Raw genomic sequence first — 17,689 nt, forward strand, 5'->3', positions numbered from 1 at the left:
AACTGGCTCTCAATGGGATCCCATCTGAAATATATTCAAGTCAGAGTTGAATGAAATAGATTCTTTTGCTTAAGTATATAGCTTGACACATACACATTCAAGGTATAGAGCTTGAAAACCTCCCTGGAAAAACAATCATCTGAAAGTGACTTTGAGAGGGGAAAAGTTTGGAAGTAAAATTTCTATTTTGGTTTGTTTTAAAGGGGAGAGCGCGAACGCAGTCCCCCCACACTTATAATTGCGCACCCGAGTCGTCCACATTTGGGACGATCGCAGGGGTCAACCAAGCCGATGTGCAATGGAAAGGTCTCGCCCCGGGCCCACAGCCTTGCGGATCACTGTAAAGCCTGTGCCAGGTAAGTATGCTTTTCCCTGGCCGCAGTTTTCATTTACATCATCCTGGCTTCACCCCACTCGGGTGTCTGTTAAACAACGCTTCACATATATTTCATGACAGGTTTCTTGTTCATACTGTTTAATGTACAGGACACTACATTAGCACATTCACTTTATGAAAAAATACTGATAGAGAAAACCACACAGAACGGGGTTTATTTACATTTAAGCTGTATAAACGCTCTCCTCATGTCCGGGACGCAGGGGAGACAACTTGACAGTCAAAACACAACTGGCTCTCAATGGGATCCCATCTGAAATATATTCAAGTCAGAGTTGAATGAAATAGATTCTTTTGCTTAAGTATATAGCTTGACACATACACATTCAAGGTATAGAGCTTGAAAACCTCCCTGGAAAACAATCATCTGAAAGTGACTTTGAGAGGGGAAAAGTTTGGAAGTAAAATTTCTATTTTGGTTTGTTTTAAAGGGGAGAGCGCGAACGCAGTCCCCACACTTATAAATTGCGCACCCGAGTCGTCCACATTTGGGACGATCGCAGGGGTCAACCAAGCCGATGTGCAATGGAAAGGTCTCGCCCCGGGCCCACAGCCTTGCGGATCACTGTAAAGCCTGTGCCAGGTAAGTATGCTTTTCCCTGGCCGCAGTTTTCATTTACATCATCCTGGCTTCACCCCACTCGGGTGTCTGTTAAACAACGCTTCACATATATTTCATGACAGGTTTCTTGTTCATACTGTTTAATGTACAGGACACTACATTAGCACATTCACTTTATGAAAAAATACTGATAGAGAAAACCACACAGAACGGGGTTTATTTACATTTAAGCTGTATAAACGCTCTCCTCATGTCCGGGACGCAGGGGAGACAACTTGACAGTCAAAACACAACTGGCTCTCAATGGGATCCCATCTGAAATATATTCAAGTCAGAGTTGAATGAAATAGATTCTTTTGCTTAAGTATATAGCTTGACACATACACATTCAAGGTATAGAGCTTGAAAACCTCCCTGGAAAAACAATCATCTGAAAGTGACTTTGAGAGGGGAAAAGTTTGGAAGTAAAATTTCTATTTTGGTTTGTTTTAAAGGGGAGAGCGCGAACGCAGTCCCCCACACTTATAAATTGCGCACCCGAGTCGTCCACATTTGGGACGATCGCAGGGGTCAACCAAGCCGATGTGCAATGGAAAGGTCTCGCCCGGGCCCACAGCCTTGCGGATCACTGTAAAGCCTGTGCCAGGTAAGTATGCTTTTCCCTGGCCGCAGTTTTCATTTACATCATCCTGGCTTCACCCCACTCGGGTGTCTGTTAAACAACGCTTCACATATATTTCATGACAGGTTTCTTGTTCATACTGTTTAATGTACAGGACACTACATTAGCACATTCACTTTATGAAAAAATACTGATAGAGAAAACCACACAGAACGGGGTTTATTTACATTTAAGCTGTATAAACGCTCTCCTCATGTCCGGGACGCAGGGGAGACAACTTGACAGTCAAAACACAACTGGCTCTCAATGGGATCCCATCTGAAATATATTCAAGTCAGAGTTGAATGAAATAGATTCTTTGCTTAAGTATATAGCTTGACACATACACATTCAAGGTATAGAGCTTGAAAACCTCCCTGGAAAAACAATCATCTGAAAGTGACTTTGAGAGGGGAAAAGTTTGGAAGTAAAATTTCTATTTTTGGTTTGTTTTTAAAGGGGAGAGCGCGAACGCAGTCCCCCACACTTATAAATTGCGCACCCGAGTCGTCCACATTTGGGACGATCGCAGGGGTCAACCAAGCCGATGTGCAATGGAAAGGTCTCGCCCCGGGCCCACAGCCTTGCGGATCACTGTAAAGCCTGTGCCAGGTAAGTATGCTTTTCCCTGGCCGCAGTTTTCATTTACATCATCCTGGCTTCACCCCACTCGGGTGTCTGTTAAACAACGCTTCACATATATTTCATGACAGGTTTCTTGTTCATACTGTTTAATGTACAGGACACTACATTAGCACATTCACTTTATGAAAAAAATACTGATAGAGAAAACCACACAGAACGGGGTTTATTTACATTTAAGCTGTATAAACGCTCTCCTCATGTCCGGGACGCAGGGGAGACAACTTGACAGTCAAAACACAACTGGCTCTCAATGGGATCCCATCTGAAATATATTCAAGTCAGAGTTGAATGAAATAGATTCTTTTGCTTAAGTATATAGCTTGACACATACACATTCAAGGTATAGAGCTTGAAAACCTCCCTGGAAAAACAATCATCTGAAAGTGACTTTGAGAGGGGAAAAGTTTGGAAGTAAAATTTCTATTTTTGGTTTGTTTTAAAGGGGAGAGCGCGAACGCAGTCCCCACACTTATAAATTGCGCACCCGAGTCGTCCACATTTGGGACGATCGCAGGGGTCAACCAAGCCGATGTGCAATGGAAAGGTCTCGCCCCGGGCCCACAGCCTTGCGGATCACTGTAAAGCCTGTGCCAGGTAAGTATGCTTTTCCCTGGCCGCAGTTTTCATTTACATCATCCTGGCTTCACCCCACTCGGGTGTCTGTTAAACAACGCTTCACATATATTTCATGACAGGTTTCTTGTTCATACTGTTTAATGTACAGGACACTACATTAGCACATTCACTTTATGAAAAAAATACTGATAGAGAAAACCACACAGAACGGGGTTTATTTACATTTAAGCTGTATAAACGCTCTCCTCATGTCCGGGACGCAGGGGAGACAACTTGACAGTCAAAACACAACTGGCTCTCAATGGGATCCCATCTGAAATATATTCAAGTCAGAGTTGAATGAAATAGATTCTTTTGCTTAAGTATATAGCTTGACACATACACATTCAAGGTATAGAGCTTGAAAACCTCCCTGGAAAACAATCATCTGAAAGTGACTTTGAGAGAGGGAAAAGTTTGGAAGTAAAATTTCTATTTTGGTTTGTTTTAAAGGGGAGAGCGCGAACGCAGTCCCCACACTTATAAATTGCGCACCCGAGTCGTCCACATTTGGGACGATCGCAGGGGTCAACCAAGCCGATGTGCAATGGAAAGGTCTCGCCCGGGCCCACAGCCTTGCGGATCACTGTAAAGCCTGTGCCAGGTAAGTATGCTTTTCCCTGGCCGCAGTTTTCATTTACATCATCCTGGCTTCACCCCACTCGGGTGTCTGTTAAACAACGCTTCACATATATTTCATGACAGGTTTCTTGTTCATACTGTTTAATGTACAGGACACTACATTAGCACATTCACTTTATGAAAAAATACTGATAGAGAAAACCACACAGAACGGGGTTTATTTACATTTAAGCTGTATAAACGCTCTCCTCATGTCCGGGACGCAGGGGAGACAACTTGACAGTCAAAACACAACTGGCTCTCAATGGGATCCCATCTGAAATATATTCAAGTCAGAGTTGAATGAAATAGATTCTTTTGCTTAAGTATATAGCTTGACACATACACATTCAAGGTATAGAGCTTGAAAACCTCCCTGGAAAAACAATCATCTGAAAGTGACTTTGAGAGGGGAAAAGTTTGGAAGTAAAATTTCTATTTTGGTTTGTTTTAAAGGGGAGAGCGCGAACGCAGTCCCCACACTTATAAATTGCGCACCCGAGTCGTCCACATTTGGGACGATCGCAGGGGTCAACCAAGCCGATGTGCAATGGAAAGGTCTCGCCCCGGGCCCACAGCCTTGCGGATCACTGTAAAGCCTGTGCCAGGTAAGTATGCTTTTCCCTGGCCGCAGTTTTCATTTACATCATCCTGGCTTCACCCCACTCGGGTGTCTGTTAAACAACGCTTCACATATATTTCATGACAGGTTTCTTGTTCATACTGTTTAATGTACAGGACACTACATTAGCACATTCACTTTATGAAAAAATACTGATAGAGAAAACCACACAGAACGGGGTTTATTTACATTTAAGCTGTATAAACGCTCTCCTCATGTCCGGGACGCAGGGGAGACAACTTGACAGTCAAAACACAACTGGCTCTCAATGGGATCCCATCTGAAATATATTCAAGTCAGAGTTGAATGAAATAGATTCTTTTGCTTAAGTATATAGCTTGACACATACACATTCAAGGTATAGAGCTTGAAAACCTCCCTGGAAAACAATCATCTGAAAGTGACTTTGAGAGGGGAAAAGTTTGGAAGTAAAATTTCTATTTTTGGTTTGTTTTAAAGGGGAGAGCGCGAACGCAGTCCCCACACTTATAAATTGCGCACCCGAGTCGTCCACATTTGGGACGATCGCAGGGGTCAACCAAGCCGATGTGCAATGGAAAGGTCTCGCCCCGGGCCCACAGCCTTGCGGATCACTGTAAAGCCTGTGCCAGGTAAGTATGCTTTTCCCCCTGGCCGCAGTTTTCATTTACATCATCCTGGCTTCACCCCACTCGGGTGTCTGTTAAACAACGCTTCACATATATTTCATGACAGGTTTCTTGTTCATACTGTTTAATGTACAGGACACTACATTAGCACATTCACTTTATGAAAAAATACTGATAGAGAAAACCACACAGAACGGGGTTTATTTACATTTAAGCTGTATAAACGCTCTCCTCATGTCCGGGACGCAGGGGAGACAACTTGACAGTCAAAACACAACTGGCTCTCAATGGGATCCCATCTGAAATATATTCAAGTCAGAGTTGAATGAAATAGATTCTTTTGCTTAAGTATATAGCTTGACACATACACATTCAAGGTATAGAGCTTGAAAACCTCCCTGGAAAAACAATCATCTGAAAGTGACTTTGAGAGGGGAAAAGTTTGGAAGTAAAATTTCTATTTTGGTTTGTTTTAAAGGGGAGAGCGCGAACGCAGTCCCCCACACTTATAAATTGCGCACCCGAGTCGTCCACATTTGGGACGATCGCAGGGGTCAACCAAGCCGATGTGCAATGGAAAGGTCTCGCCCCGGGCCCACAGCCTTGCGGATCACTGTAAAGCCTGTGCCAGGTAAGTATGCTTTTCCCTGGCCGCAGTTTTCATTTACATCATCCTGGCTTCACCCCACTCGGGTGTCTGTTAAACAACGCTTCACATATATTTCATGACAGGTTTCTTGTTCATACTGTTTAATGTACAGGACACTACATTAGCACATTCACTTTATGAAAAAAAATACTGATAGAGAAAACCACACAGAACGGGGTTTATTTACATTTAAGCTGTATAAACGCTCTCCTCATGTCCGGGACGCAGGGGAGACAACTTGACAGTCAAAACACAACTGGCTCTCAATGGGATCCCATCTGAAATATATTCAAGTCAGAGTTGAATGAAATAGATTCTTTTGCTTAAGTATATAGCTTGACACATACACATTCAAGGTATAGAGCTTGAAAACCTCCCTGGAAAAACAATCATCTGAAAGTGACTTTGAGAGGGAAAAGTTTGGAAGTAAAATTTCTATTTTTGGTTTGTTTTTAAAGGGGAGAGCGCGAACGCAGTCCCCCACACTTATAAATTGCGCACCCGAGTCGTCCACATTTGGGACGATCGCAGGGGTCAACCAAGCCGATGTGCAATGGAAAGGTCTCGCCCCGGGCCCACAGCCTTGCGGATCACTGTAAAGCCTGTGCCAGGTAAGTATGCTTTTCCCTGGCCGCAGTTTTCATTTACATCATCCTGGCTTCACCCCACTCGGGTGTCTGTTAAACAACGCTTCACATATATTTCATGACAGGTTTCTTGTTCATACTGTTTAATGTACAGGACACTACATTAGCACATTCACTTTATGAAAAAATACTGATAGAGAAAACCACACAGAACGGGGTTTATTTACATTTAAGCTGTATAAACGCTCTCCTCATGTCCGGGACGCAGGGGAGACAACTTGACAGTCAAAACACAACTGGCTCTCAATGGGATCCCATCTGAAATATATTCAAGTCAGAGTTGAATGAAATAGATTCTTTTGCTTAAGTATATAGCTTGACACATACACATTCAAGGTATAGAGCTTGAAAACCTCCCTGGAAAAACAATCATCTGAAAGTGACTTTGAGAGGGGAAAAGTTTGGAAGTAAAATTTCTATTTTTGGTTTGTTTTAAAGGGGAGAGCGCGAACGCAGTCCCCACACTTATAAATTGCGCACCCGAGTCGTCCACATTTGGGACGATCGCAGGGGTCAACCAAGCCGATGTGCAATGGAAAGGTCTCGCCCCGGGCCCACAGCCTTGCGGATCACTGTAAAGCCTGTGCCAGGTAAGTATGCTTTTCCCTGGCCGCAGTTTTCATTTACATCATCCTGGCTTCACCCCACTCGGGTGTCTGTTAAACAACGCTTCACATATATTTCATGACAGGTTTCTTGTTCATACTGTTTAATGTACAGGACACTACATTAGCACATTCACTTTATGAAAAAATACTGATAGAGAAAACCACACAGAACGGGGTTTATTTACATTTAAGCTGTATAAACGCTCTCCTCATGTCCGGGACGCAGGGGAGACAACTTGACAGTCAAAACACAACTGGCTCTCAATGGGATCCCATCTGAAATATATTCAAGTCAGAGTTGAATGAAATAGATTCTTTTGCTTAAGTATATAGCTTGACACATACACATTCAAGGTATAGAGCTTGAAAACCTCCCTGGAAAACAATCATCTGAAAGTGACTTTGAGAGGGGAAAAGTTTGGAAGTAAAATTTCTATTTTTGGTTTGTTTTAAAGGGAGAGCGCGAACGCAGTCCCCACACTTATAAATTGCGCACCCGAGTCGTCCACATTTGGGACGATCGCAGGGGTCAACCAAGCCGATGTGCAATGGAAAGGTCTCGCCCCGGGCCCACAGCCTTGCGGATCACTGTAAAGCCTGTGCCAGGTAAGTATGCTTTTCCCTGGCCGCAGTTTTCATTTACATCATCCTGGCTTCACCCCACTCGGGTGTCTGTTAAACAACGCTTCACATATATTTCATGACAGGTTTCTTGTTCATACTGTTTAATGTACAGGACACTACATTAGCACATTCACTTTATGAAAAAATACTGATAGAGAAAACCACACAGAACGGGGTTTATTTACATTTAAGCTGTATAAACGCTCTCCTCATGTCCGGGACGCAGGGGAGACAACTTGACAGTCAAAACACAACTGGCTCTCAATGGGATCCCATCTGAAATATATTCAAGTCAGAGTTGAATGAAATAGATTCTTTTGCTTAAGTATATAGCTTGACACATACACATTCAAGGTATAGAGCTTGAAAACCTCCCTGGAAAAACAATCATCTGAAAGTGACTTTGAGAGGGGAAAAGTTTGGAAGTAAAATTTCTATTTTTGGTTTGTTTTAAAGGGAGAGCGCGAACGCAGTCCCCCACACTTATAAATTGCGCACCCGAGTCGTCCACATTTGGGACGATCGCAGGGGTCAACCAAGCCGATGTGCAATGGAAAGGTCTCGCCCCGGGCCCACAGCCTTGCGGATCACTGTAAAGCCTGTGCCAGGTAAGTATGCTTTTCCCTGGCCGCAGTTTTCATTTACATCATCCTGGCTTCACCCCACTCGGGTGTCTGTTAAACAACGCTTCACATATATTTCATGACAGGTTTCTTGTTCATACTGTTTAATGTACAGGACACTACATTAGCACATTCACTTTATGAAAAAATACTGATAGAGAAAACCACACAGAACGGGGTTTATTTACATTTAAGCTGTATAAACGCTCTCCTCATGTCCGGGACGCAGGGGAGACAACTTGACAGTCAAAACACAACTGGCTCTCAATGGGATCCCATCTGAAATATATTCAAGTCAGAGTTGAATGAAATAGATTCTTTTGCTTAAGTATATAGCTTGACACATACACATTCAAGGTATAGAGCTTGAAAACCTCCCTGGAAAAACAATCATCTGAAAGTGACTTTGAGAGGGAAAAGTTTGGAAGTAAAATTTCTATTTTGGTTTGTTTTAAAGGGGAGAGCGCGAACGCAGTCCCCCACACTTATAAATTGCGCACCCGAGTCGTCCACATTTGGGACGATCGCAGGGGTCAACCAAGCCGATGTGCAATGGAAAGGTCTCGCCCGGGCCCACAGCCTTGCGGATCACTGTAAAGCCTGTGCCAGGTAAGTATGCTTTTCCCTGGCCGCAGTTTTCATTTACATCATCCTGGCTTCACCCCACTCGGGTGTCTGTTAAACAACGCTTCACATATATTTCATGACAGGTTTCTTGTTCATACTGTTTAATGTACAGGACACTACATTAGCACATTCACTTTATGAAAAAATACTGATAGAGAAAACCACACAGAACGGGGTTTATTTACATTTAAGCTGTATAAACGCTCTCCTCATGTCCGGGACGCAGGGGAGACAACTTGACAGTCAAAACACAACTGGCTCTCAATGGGATCCCATCTGAAATATATTCAAGTCAGAGTTGAATGAAATAGATTCTTTTGCTTAAGTATATAGCTTGACACATACACATTCAAGGTATAGAGCTTGAAAACCTCCCTGGAAAAACAATCATCTGAAAGTGACTTTGAGAGGGGAAAAGTTTGGAAGTAAAATTTCTATTTTGGTTTGTTTTAAAGGGGAGAGCGCGAACGCAGTCCCCACACTTATAAATTGCGCACCCGAGTCGTCCACATTTGGGACGATCGCAGGGGTCAACCAAGCCGATGTGCAATGGAAAGGTCTCGCCCCGGGCCCACAGCCTTGCGGATCACTGTAAAGCCTGTGCCAGGTAAGTATGCTTTTCCCTGGCCGCAGTTTTCATTTACATCATCCTGGCTTCACCCCACTCGGGTGTCTGTTAAACAACGCTTCACATATATTTCATGACAGGTTTCTTGTTCATACTGTTTAATGTACAGGACACTACATTAGCACATTCACTTTATGAAAAAAATACTGATAGAGAAACCACACAGAACGGGGTTTATTTACATTTAAGCTGTATAAACGCTCTCCTCATGTCCGGGACGCAGGGGAGACAACTTGACAGTCAAAACACAACTGGCTCTCAATGGGATCCCATCTGAAATATATTCAAGTCAGAGTTGAATGAAATAGATTCTTTTGCTTAAGTATATAGCTTGACACATACACATTCAAGGTATAGAGCTTGAAAACCTCCCTGGAAAACAATCATCTGAAAGTGACTTTGAGAGGGGAAAAGTTTGGAAGTAAAATTTCTATTTTTGGTTTGTTTTAAAGGGGAGAGCGCGAACGCAGTCCCCACACTTATAAATTGCGCACCCGAGTCGTCCACATTTGGGACGATCGCAGGGGTCAACCAAGCCGATGTGCAATGGAAAGGTCTCGCCCCGGGCCCACAGCCTTGCGGATCACTGTAAAGCCTGTGCCAGGTAAGTATGCTTTTCCCTGGCCGCAGTTTTCATTTACATCATCCTGGCTTCACCCCACTCGGGTGTCTGTTAAACAACGCTTCACATATATTTCATGACAGGTTTCTTGTTCATACTGTTTAATGTACAGGACACTACATTAGCACATTCACTTTATGAAAAATACTGATAGAGAAAACCACACAGAACGGGGTTTATTTACATTTAAGCTGTATAAACGCTCTCCTCATGTCCGGGACGCAGGGGAGACAACTTGACAGTCAAAACACAACTGGCTCTCAATGGGATCCCATCTGAAATATATTCAAGTCAGAGTTGAATGAAATAGATTCTTTTGCTTAAGTATATAGCTTGACACATACACATTCAAGGTATAGAGCTTGAAAACCTCCCTGGAAAAACAATCATCTGAAAGTGACTTTGAGAGGGAAAAGTTTGGAAGTAAAATTTCTATTTTTGGTTTGTTTTTAAAGGGGAGAGCGCGAACGCAGTCCCCCACACTTATAAATTGCGCACCCGAGTCGTCCACATTTGGGACGATCGCAGGGGTCAACCAAGCCGATGTGCAATGGAAAGGTCTCGCCCGGGCCCACAGCCTTGCGGATCACTGTAAAGCCTGTGCCAGGTAAGTATGCTTTTCCCTGGCCGCAGTTTTCATTTACATCATCCTGGCTTCACCCCACTCGGGTGTCTGTTAAACAACGCTTCACATATATTTCATGACAGGTTTCTTGTTCATACTGTTTAATGTACAGGACACTACATTAGCACATTCACTTTATGAAAAATACTGATAGAGAAAACCACACAGAACGGGGTTTATTTACATTTAAGCTGTATAAACGCTCTCCTCATGTCCGGGACGCAGGGGAGACAACTTGACAGTCAAAACACAACTGGCTCTCAATGGGATCCCATCTGAAATATATTCAAGTCAGAGTTGAATGAAATAGATTCTTTTGCTTAAGTATATAGCTTGACACATACACATTCAAGGTATAGAGCTTGAAAACCTCCCTGGAAAACAATCATCTGAAAGTGACTTTGAGAGGGAAAAGTTTGGAAGTAAAATTTCTATTTTGGTTTGTTTTTAAAGGGGAGAGCGCGAACGCAGTCCCCACACTTATAAATTGCGCACCCGAGTCGTCCACATTTGGGACGATCGCAGGGGTCAACCAAGCCGATGTGCAATGGAAAGGTCTCGCCCCGGGCCCACAGCCTTGCGGATCACTGTAAAGCCTGTGCCAGGTAAGTATGCTTTTCCCTGGCCGCAGTTTTCATTTACATCATCCTGGCTTCACCCCACTCGGGTGTCTGTTAAACAACGCTTCACATATATTTCATGACAGGTTTCTTGTTCATACTGTTTAATGTACAGGACACTACATTAGCACATTCACTTTATGAAAAAATACTGATAGAGAAAACCACACAGAACGGGGTTTATTTACATTTAAGCTGTATAAACGCTCTCCTCATGTCCGGGACGCAGGGGAGACAACTTGACAGTCAAAACACAACTGGCTCTCAATGGGATCCCATCTGAAATATATTCAAGTCAGAGTTGAATGAAATAGATTCTTTTGCTTAAGTATATAGCTTGACACATACACATTCAAGGTATAGAGCTTGAAAACCTCCCTGGAAAACAATCATCTGAAAGTGACTTTGAGAGGGGAAAAGTTTGGAAGTAAAATTTCTATTTTGGTTTGTTTTTAAAGGGAGAGCGCGAACGCAGTCCCCACACTTATAAATTGCGCACCCGAGTCGTCCACATTTGGGACGATCGCAGGGGTCAACCAAGCCGATGTGCAATGGAAAGGTCTCGCCCCGGGCCCACAGCCTTGCGGATCACTGTAAAGCCTGTGCCAGGTAAGTATGCTTTTCCCTGGCCGCAGTTTTCATTTACATCATCCTGGCTTCACCCCACTCGGGTGTCTGTTAAACAACGCTTCACATATATTTCATGACAGGTTTCTTGTTCATACTGTTTAATGTACAGGACACTACATTAGCACATTCACTTTATGAAAAAAATACTGATAGAGAAAACCACACAGAACGGGGTTTATTTACATTTAAGCTGTATAAACGCTCTCCTCATGTCCGGGACGCAGGGGAGACAACTTGACAGTCAAAACACAACTGGCTCTCAATGGGATCCCATCTGAAATATATTCAAGTCAGAGTTGAATGAAATAGATTCTTTTGCTTAAGTATATAGCTTGACACATACACATTCAAGGTATAGAGCTTGAAAACCTCCCTGGAAAAACAATCATCTGAAAGTGACTTTGAGAGGGGAAAAGTTTGGAAGTAAAATTTCTATTTTTGGTTTGTTTTAAAGGAGAGCGCGAACGCAGTCCCCACACTTATAAATTGCGCACCCGAGTCGTCCACATTTGGGACGATCGCAGGGGTCAACCAAGCCGATGTGCAATGGAAAGGTCTCGCCCCGGGCCCACAGCCTTGCGGATCACTGTAAAGCCTGTGCCAGGTAAGTATGCTTTTCCCTGGCCGCAGTTTTCATTTACATCATCCTGGCTTCACCCCACTCGGGTGTCTGTTAAACAACGCTTCACATATATTTCATGACAGGTTTCTTGTTCATACTGTTTAATGTACAGGACACTACATTAGCACATTCACTTTATGAAAAAAATACTGATAGAGAAAACCACACAGAACGGGGTTTATTTACATTTAAGCTGTATAAACGCTCTCCTCATGTCCGGGACGCAGGGGAGACAACTTGACAGTCAAAACACAACTGGCTCTCAATGGGATCCCATCTGAAATATATTCAAGTCAGAGTTGAATGAAATAGATTCTTTTGCTTAAGTATATAGCTTGACACATACACATTCAAGGTATAGAGCTTGAAAACCTCCCTGGAAAAACAATCATCTGAAAGTGACTTTGAGAGGGAAAAGTTTGGAAGTAAAATTTCTATTTTGGTTTGTTTTAAAGGAGAGCGCGAACGCAGTCCCCACACTTATAAATTGCGCACCCGAGTCGTCCACATTTGGGACGATCGCAGGGTCAACCAAGCCGATGTGCAATGGAAAGGTCTCGCCCCGGGCCCACAGCCTTGCGGATCACTGTAAAGCCTGTGCCAGGTAAGTATGCTTTTCCCTGGCCGCAGTTTTCATTTACATCATCCTGGCTTCACCCCACTCGGGTGTCTGTTAAACAACGCTTCACATATATTTCATGACAGGTTTCTTGTTCATACTGTTTAATGTACAGGACACTACATTAGCACATTCACTTTATGAAAAAAATACTGATAGAGAAAACCACACAGAACGGGGTTTATTTACATTTAAGCTGTATAAACGCTCTCCTCATGTCCGGGACGCAGGGGAGACAACTTGACAGTCAAAACACAACTGGCTCTCAATGGGATCCCATCTGAAATATATTCAAGTCAGAGTTGAATGAAATAGATTCTTTTGCTTAAGTATATAGCTTGACACATACACATTCAAGGTATAGAGCTTGAAAACCTCCCTGGAAAACAATCATCTGAAAGTGACTTTGAGAGGGAAAAGTTTGGAAGTAAAATTTCTATTTTTGGTTTGTTTTAAAGGGGAGAGCGCGAACGCAGTCCCCACACTTATAAATTGCGCACCCGAGTCGTCCACATTTGGGACGATCGCAGGGGTCAACCAAGCCGATGTGCAATGGAAAGGTCTCGCCCCGGGCCCACAGCCTTGCGGATCACTGTAAAGCCTGTGCCAGGTAAGTATGCTTTTCCCTGGCCGCAGTTTTCATTTACATCATCCTGGCTTCACCCCACTCGGGTGTCTGTTAAACAACGCTTCACATATATTTCATGACAGGTTTCTTGTTCATACTGTTTAATGTACAGGACACTACATTAGCACATTCACTTTATGAAAAAAATACTGATAGAGAAAACCACACAGAACGGGGTTTATTTACATTTAAGCTGTATAAACGCTCTCCTCATGTCCGGGACGCAGGGGAGACAACTTGACAGTCAAAACACAACTGGCTCTCAATGGGATCCCATCTGAAATATATTCAAGTCAGAGTTGAATGAAATAGATTCTTTTGCTTAAGTATATAGCTTGACACATACACATTCAAGGTATAGAGCTTGAAAACCTCCCTGGAAAAACAATCATCTGAAAGTGACTTTGAGAGGGGAAAAGTTTGGAAGTAAAATTTCTATTTTTGGTTTGTTTTTAAAGGGGAGAGCGCGAACGCAGTCCCCCACACTTATAAATTGCGCACCCGAGTCGTCCACATTTGGGACGATCGCAGGGGTCAACCAAGCCGATGTGCAATGGAAAGGTCTCGCCCCGGGCCCACAGCCTTGCGGATCACTGTAAAGCCTGTGCCAGGTAAGTATGCTTTTCCCTGGCCGCAGTTTTCATTTACATCATCCTGGCTTCACCCCACTCGGGTGTCTGTTAAACAACGCTTCACATATATTTCATGACAGGTTTCTTGTTCATACTGTTTAATGTACAGGACACTACATTAGCACATTCACTTTATGAAAAAAATACTGATAGAGAAAACCACACAGAACGGGGTTTATTTACATTTAAGCTGTATAAACGCTCTCCTCATGTCCGGGACGCAGGGGAGACAACTTGACAGTCAAAACACAACTGGCTCTCAATGGGATCCCATCTGAAATATATTCAAGTCAGAGTTGAATGAAATAGATTCTTTTGCTTAAGTATATAGCTTGACACATACACATTCAAGGTATAGAGCTTGAAAACCTCCCTGGAAAACAATCATCTGAAAGTGACTTTGAGAGGGAAAAGTTTGGAAGTAAAATTTCTATTTTTGGTTTGTTTTTAAAGGGGAGAGCGCGAACGCAGTCCCCCACACTTATAAATTGCGCACCCGAGTCGTCCACATTTGGGACGATCGCAGGGGTCAACCAAGCCGATGTGCAATGGAAAGGTCTCGCCCCGGGCCCACAGCCTTGCGGATCACTGTAAAGCCTGTGCCAGGTAAGTATGCTTTTCCCTGGCCGCAGTTTTCATTTACATCATCCTGGCTTCACCCCACTCGGGTGTCTGTTAAACAACGCTTCACATATATTTCATGACAGGTTTCTTGTTCATACTGTTTAATGTACAGGACACTACATTAGCACATTCACTTTATGAAAAAATACTGATAGAGAAAACCACACAGAACGGGGTTTATTTACATTTAAGCTGTATAAACGCTCTCCTCATGTCCGGGACGCAGGGGAGACAACTTGACAGTCAAAACACAACTGGCTCTCAATGGGATCCCATCTGAAATATATTCAAGTCAGAGTTGAATGAAATAGATTCTTTTGCTTAAGTATATAGCTTGACACATACACATTCAAGGTATAGAGCTTGAAAACCTCCCTGGAAAAACAATCATCTGAAAGTGACTTTGAGAGGGGAAAAGTTTGGAAGTAAAATTTCTATTTTTGGTTTGTTTTTAAAGGGGAGAGCGCGAACGCAGTCCCCCACACTTATAAATTGCGCACCCGAGTCGTCCACATTTGGGACGATCGCAGGGGTCAACCAAGCCGATGTGCAATGGAAAGGTCTCGCCCGGGCCCACAGCCTTGCGGATCACTGTAAAGCCTGTGCCAGGTAAGTATGCTTTTCCCTGGCCGCAGTTTTCATTTACATCATCCTGGCTTCACCCCACTCGGGTGTCTGTTAAACAACGCTTCACATATATTTCATGACAGGTTTCTTGTTCATACTGTTTAATGTACAGGACACTACATTAGCACATTCACTTTATGAAAAAAATACTGATAGAGAAAACCACACAGAACGGGGTTTATTTACATTTAAGCTGTATAAACGCTCTCCTCATGTCCGGGACGCAGGGGAGACAACTTGACAGTCAAAACACAACTGGCTCTCAATGGGATCCCATCTGAAATATATTCAAGTCAGAGTTGAATGAAATAGATTCTTTTGCTTAAGTATATAGCTTGACACATACACATTCAAGGTATAGAGCTTGAAAACCTCCCTGGAAAACAATCATCTGAAAGTGACTTTGAGAGGGGAAAAGTTTGGAAGTAAAATTTCTATTTTTGGTTTTGTTTTAAAGGAGAGCGCGAACGCAGTCCCCACACTTATAAATTGCGCACCCGAGTCGTCCACATTTGGGACGATCGCAGGGGTCAACCAAGCCGATGTGCAATGGAAAGGTCTCGCCCCGGGCCCACAGCCTTGCGGATCACTGTAAAGCCTGTGCCAGGTAAGTATGCTTTTCCCTGGCCGCAGTTTTCATTTACATCATCCTGGCTTCACCCCACTCGGGTGTCTGTTAAACAACGCTTCACATATATTTCATGACAGGTTTCTTGTTCATACTGTTTAATGTACAGGACACTACATTAGCACATTCACTTTATGAAAAAAATACTGATAGAGAAAACCACACAGAACGGGGTTTATTTACATTTAAGCTGTATAAACGCTCTCCTCATGTCCGGGACGCAGGGGAGACAACTTGACAGTCAAAACACAACTGGCTCTCAATGGGATCCCATCTGAAATATATTCAAGTCAGAGTTGAATGAAATAGATTCTTTTGCTTAAGTATATAGCTTGACACATACACATTCAAGGTATAGAGCTTGAAAACCTCCCTGGAAAAACAATCATCTGAAAGTGACTTTGAGAGGGGAAAAGTTTGGAAGTAAAATTTCTATTTTTGGTTTGTTTTAAAGGGAGAGCGCGAACGCAGTCCCCACACTTATAAATTGCGCACCCGAGTCGTCCACATTTGGGACGATCGCAGGGTCAACCAAGCCGATGTGCAATGGAAGGTCTCGCCCGGGCCCACAGCCTTGCGGATCACTGTAAAGCCTGTGCCAGGTAAGTATGCTTTTCCCTGGCCGCAGTTTTCATTTACATCATCCTGGCTTCACCCCACTCGGGTGTCTGTTAAACAACGCTTCACATATATTTCATGACAGGTTTCTTGTTCATACTGTTTAATGTACAGGACACTACATTAGCACATTCACTTTATGAAAAAATACTGATAGAGAAAACCACACAGAACGGGGTTTATTTACATTTAAGCTGTATAAACGCTCTCCTCATGTCCGGGACGCAGGGGAGACAACTTGACAGTCAAAACACAACTGGCTCTCAATGGGATCCCATCTGAAATATATTCAAGTCAGAGTTGAATGAAATAGATTCTTTTGCTTAAGTATATAGCTTGACACATACACATTCAAGGTATAGAGCTTGAAAACCTCCCTGGAAAAACAATCATCTGAAAGTGACTTTGAGAGGGAAAAGTTTGGAAGTAAAATTTCTATTTTGGTTTGTTTTAAAGGGGAGAGCGCGAACGCAGTCCCCACACTTATAAATTGCGCACCCGAGTCGTCCACATTTGGGACGATCGCAGGGGTCAACCAAGCCGATGTGCAATGGAAAGGTCTCGCCCCGGGCCCACAGCCTTGCGGATCACTGTAAAGCCTGTGCCAGGTAAGTATGCTTTTCCCTGGCCGCAGTTTCATTTACATCATCCTGGCTTCACCCCACTCGGGTGTCTGTTAAACAACGCTTCACATATATTCCATGACAGGTTTCTTGTTCATACTGTTTAATGTACAGGACACTACATTAGCACATTCACTTTATGAAAAAATACTGATGGAGAAAACCACACAGAACGGGGTTTATTTACATTTAAGCTGTATAAACGCTCTCCTCATGTCCGGGACGCAGGGGAGACAACTTGACAGTCAAAACACAACTGGCTCTCAATGGGATCCCATCTGAAATATATTCAAGTCAGAGTTGAATGAAATAGATTCTTTTGCTTAAGCATATAGCTTGACACATACACATTCAAGGTATAGAGCTTGAAAACCTCCCTGGAAAACAATCATCTGAAAGTGACTTTGAAGGGGAAAAGTTTGAAGTAAAATTTC

At 43.2% G+C, this 17,689-nt stretch overlaps 28 non-coding genes across 28 annotated transcripts; all 28 read right to left on the reverse strand.

Moving 5' to 3' along the window:
* Window positions 1-200: 200 nt before the first annotated feature.
* On the reverse strand, window positions 201-364 carry LOC124257886. The gene has a single exon (XR_006893415.1). It is a non-coding gene; the product is annotated as a U1 spliceosomal RNA (small nuclear RNA).
* A 462-nt stretch (window positions 365-826) lies between these two features.
* LOC124257932 lies at window positions 827-988 on the reverse strand. Its single transcript, XR_006893454.1, has one exon. It is a non-coding gene; the product is annotated as a U1 spliceosomal RNA (small nuclear RNA).
* A 462-nt stretch (window positions 989-1,450) lies between these two features.
* Window positions 1,451-1,613, reverse strand: LOC124257909. The gene has a single exon (XR_006893432.1). It is a non-coding gene; the product is annotated as a U1 spliceosomal RNA (small nuclear RNA).
* A 463-nt stretch (window positions 1,614-2,076) lies between these two features.
* LOC124257894 lies at window positions 2,077-2,240 on the reverse strand. Its single transcript, XR_006893422.1, has one exon. It is a non-coding gene; the product is annotated as a U1 spliceosomal RNA (small nuclear RNA).
* A 465-nt stretch (window positions 2,241-2,705) lies between these two features.
* On the reverse strand, window positions 2,706-2,867 carry LOC124257934. Its single transcript, XR_006893456.1, has one exon. It is a non-coding gene; the product is annotated as a U1 spliceosomal RNA (small nuclear RNA).
* A 464-nt stretch (window positions 2,868-3,331) lies between these two features.
* LOC124257948 lies at window positions 3,332-3,492 on the reverse strand. Its single transcript, XR_006893469.1, has one exon. It is a non-coding gene; the product is annotated as a U1 spliceosomal RNA (small nuclear RNA).
* A 463-nt stretch (window positions 3,493-3,955) lies between these two features.
* On the reverse strand, window positions 3,956-4,117 carry LOC124257935. The gene has a single exon (XR_006893457.1). It is a non-coding gene; the product is annotated as a U1 spliceosomal RNA (small nuclear RNA).
* Window positions 4,118-4,580: 463 nt separating this feature from the next.
* Window positions 4,581-4,742, reverse strand: LOC124257936. Its single transcript, XR_006893458.1, has one exon. It is a non-coding gene; the product is annotated as a U1 spliceosomal RNA (small nuclear RNA).
* Window positions 4,743-5,206: 464 nt separating this feature from the next.
* On the reverse strand, window positions 5,207-5,370 carry LOC124257902. Its single transcript, XR_006893426.1, has one exon. It is a non-coding gene; the product is annotated as a U1 spliceosomal RNA (small nuclear RNA).
* Window positions 5,371-5,835: 465 nt separating this feature from the next.
* LOC124257903 lies at window positions 5,836-5,999 on the reverse strand. The gene has a single exon (XR_006893427.1). It is a non-coding gene; the product is annotated as a U1 spliceosomal RNA (small nuclear RNA).
* A 464-nt stretch (window positions 6,000-6,463) lies between these two features.
* LOC124257938 lies at window positions 6,464-6,625 on the reverse strand. Its single transcript, XR_006893459.1, has one exon. It is a non-coding gene; the product is annotated as a U1 spliceosomal RNA (small nuclear RNA).
* A 462-nt stretch (window positions 6,626-7,087) lies between these two features.
* LOC124257875 lies at window positions 7,088-7,249 on the reverse strand. Its single transcript, XR_006893404.1, has one exon. It is a non-coding gene; the product is annotated as a U1 spliceosomal RNA (small nuclear RNA).
* A 462-nt stretch (window positions 7,250-7,711) lies between these two features.
* Window positions 7,712-7,875, reverse strand: LOC124257916. The gene has a single exon (XR_006893439.1). It is a non-coding gene; the product is annotated as a U1 spliceosomal RNA (small nuclear RNA).
* A 461-nt stretch (window positions 7,876-8,336) lies between these two features.
* LOC124257911 lies at window positions 8,337-8,499 on the reverse strand. Its single transcript, XR_006893434.1, has one exon. It is a non-coding gene; the product is annotated as a U1 spliceosomal RNA (small nuclear RNA).
* A 463-nt stretch (window positions 8,500-8,962) lies between these two features.
* Window positions 8,963-9,124, reverse strand: LOC124257939. Its single transcript, XR_006893460.1, has one exon. It is a non-coding gene; the product is annotated as a U1 spliceosomal RNA (small nuclear RNA).
* Window positions 9,125-9,587: 463 nt separating this feature from the next.
* On the reverse strand, window positions 9,588-9,749 carry LOC124257940. The gene has a single exon (XR_006893461.1). It is a non-coding gene; the product is annotated as a U1 spliceosomal RNA (small nuclear RNA).
* Window positions 9,750-10,211: 462 nt separating this feature from the next.
* On the reverse strand, window positions 10,212-10,374 carry LOC124257912. Its single transcript, XR_006893435.1, has one exon. It is a non-coding gene; the product is annotated as a U1 spliceosomal RNA (small nuclear RNA).
* A 461-nt stretch (window positions 10,375-10,835) lies between these two features.
* On the reverse strand, window positions 10,836-10,997 carry LOC124257941. Its single transcript, XR_006893462.1, has one exon. It is a non-coding gene; the product is annotated as a U1 spliceosomal RNA (small nuclear RNA).
* Window positions 10,998-11,459: 462 nt separating this feature from the next.
* On the reverse strand, window positions 11,460-11,621 carry LOC124257876. The gene has a single exon (XR_006893405.1). It is a non-coding gene; the product is annotated as a U1 spliceosomal RNA (small nuclear RNA).
* A 463-nt stretch (window positions 11,622-12,084) lies between these two features.
* LOC124257884 lies at window positions 12,085-12,246 on the reverse strand. Its single transcript, XR_006893413.1, has one exon. It is a non-coding gene; the product is annotated as a U1 spliceosomal RNA (small nuclear RNA).
* Window positions 12,247-12,707: 461 nt separating this feature from the next.
* On the reverse strand, window positions 12,708-12,868 carry LOC124257895. The gene has a single exon (XR_006893423.1). It is a non-coding gene; the product is annotated as a U1 spliceosomal RNA (small nuclear RNA).
* Window positions 12,869-13,331: 463 nt separating this feature from the next.
* On the reverse strand, window positions 13,332-13,493 carry LOC124257942. Its single transcript, XR_006893463.1, has one exon. It is a non-coding gene; the product is annotated as a U1 spliceosomal RNA (small nuclear RNA).
* A 465-nt stretch (window positions 13,494-13,958) lies between these two features.
* On the reverse strand, window positions 13,959-14,122 carry LOC124257904. Its single transcript, XR_006893428.1, has one exon. It is a non-coding gene; the product is annotated as a U1 spliceosomal RNA (small nuclear RNA).
* Window positions 14,123-14,585: 463 nt separating this feature from the next.
* LOC124257906 lies at window positions 14,586-14,749 on the reverse strand. Its single transcript, XR_006893429.1, has one exon. It is a non-coding gene; the product is annotated as a U1 spliceosomal RNA (small nuclear RNA).
* A 464-nt stretch (window positions 14,750-15,213) lies between these two features.
* Window positions 15,214-15,376, reverse strand: LOC124257913. Its single transcript, XR_006893436.1, has one exon. It is a non-coding gene; the product is annotated as a U1 spliceosomal RNA (small nuclear RNA).
* Window positions 15,377-15,839: 463 nt separating this feature from the next.
* On the reverse strand, window positions 15,840-16,001 carry LOC124257885. The gene has a single exon (XR_006893414.1). It is a non-coding gene; the product is annotated as a U1 spliceosomal RNA (small nuclear RNA).
* Window positions 16,002-16,465: 464 nt separating this feature from the next.
* Window positions 16,466-16,624, reverse strand: LOC124257896. Its single transcript, XR_006893424.1, has one exon. It is a non-coding gene; the product is annotated as a U1 spliceosomal RNA (small nuclear RNA).
* A 462-nt stretch (window positions 16,625-17,086) lies between these two features.
* On the reverse strand, window positions 17,087-17,248 carry LOC124257943. The gene has a single exon (XR_006893464.1). It is a non-coding gene; the product is annotated as a U1 spliceosomal RNA (small nuclear RNA).
* Window positions 17,249-17,689: the final 441 nt, after the last annotated feature.

This window comes from Haliotis rubra, unplaced genomic scaffold (genome assembly GCF_003918875.1).
Source record: "Haliotis rubra isolate DU_JTF1 unplaced genomic scaffold, ASM391887v1 Scf677, whole genome shotgun sequence".
Classification (NCBI taxonomy): domain Eukaryota; kingdom Metazoa; phylum Mollusca; class Gastropoda; order Lepetellida; family Haliotidae; genus Haliotis; species Haliotis rubra.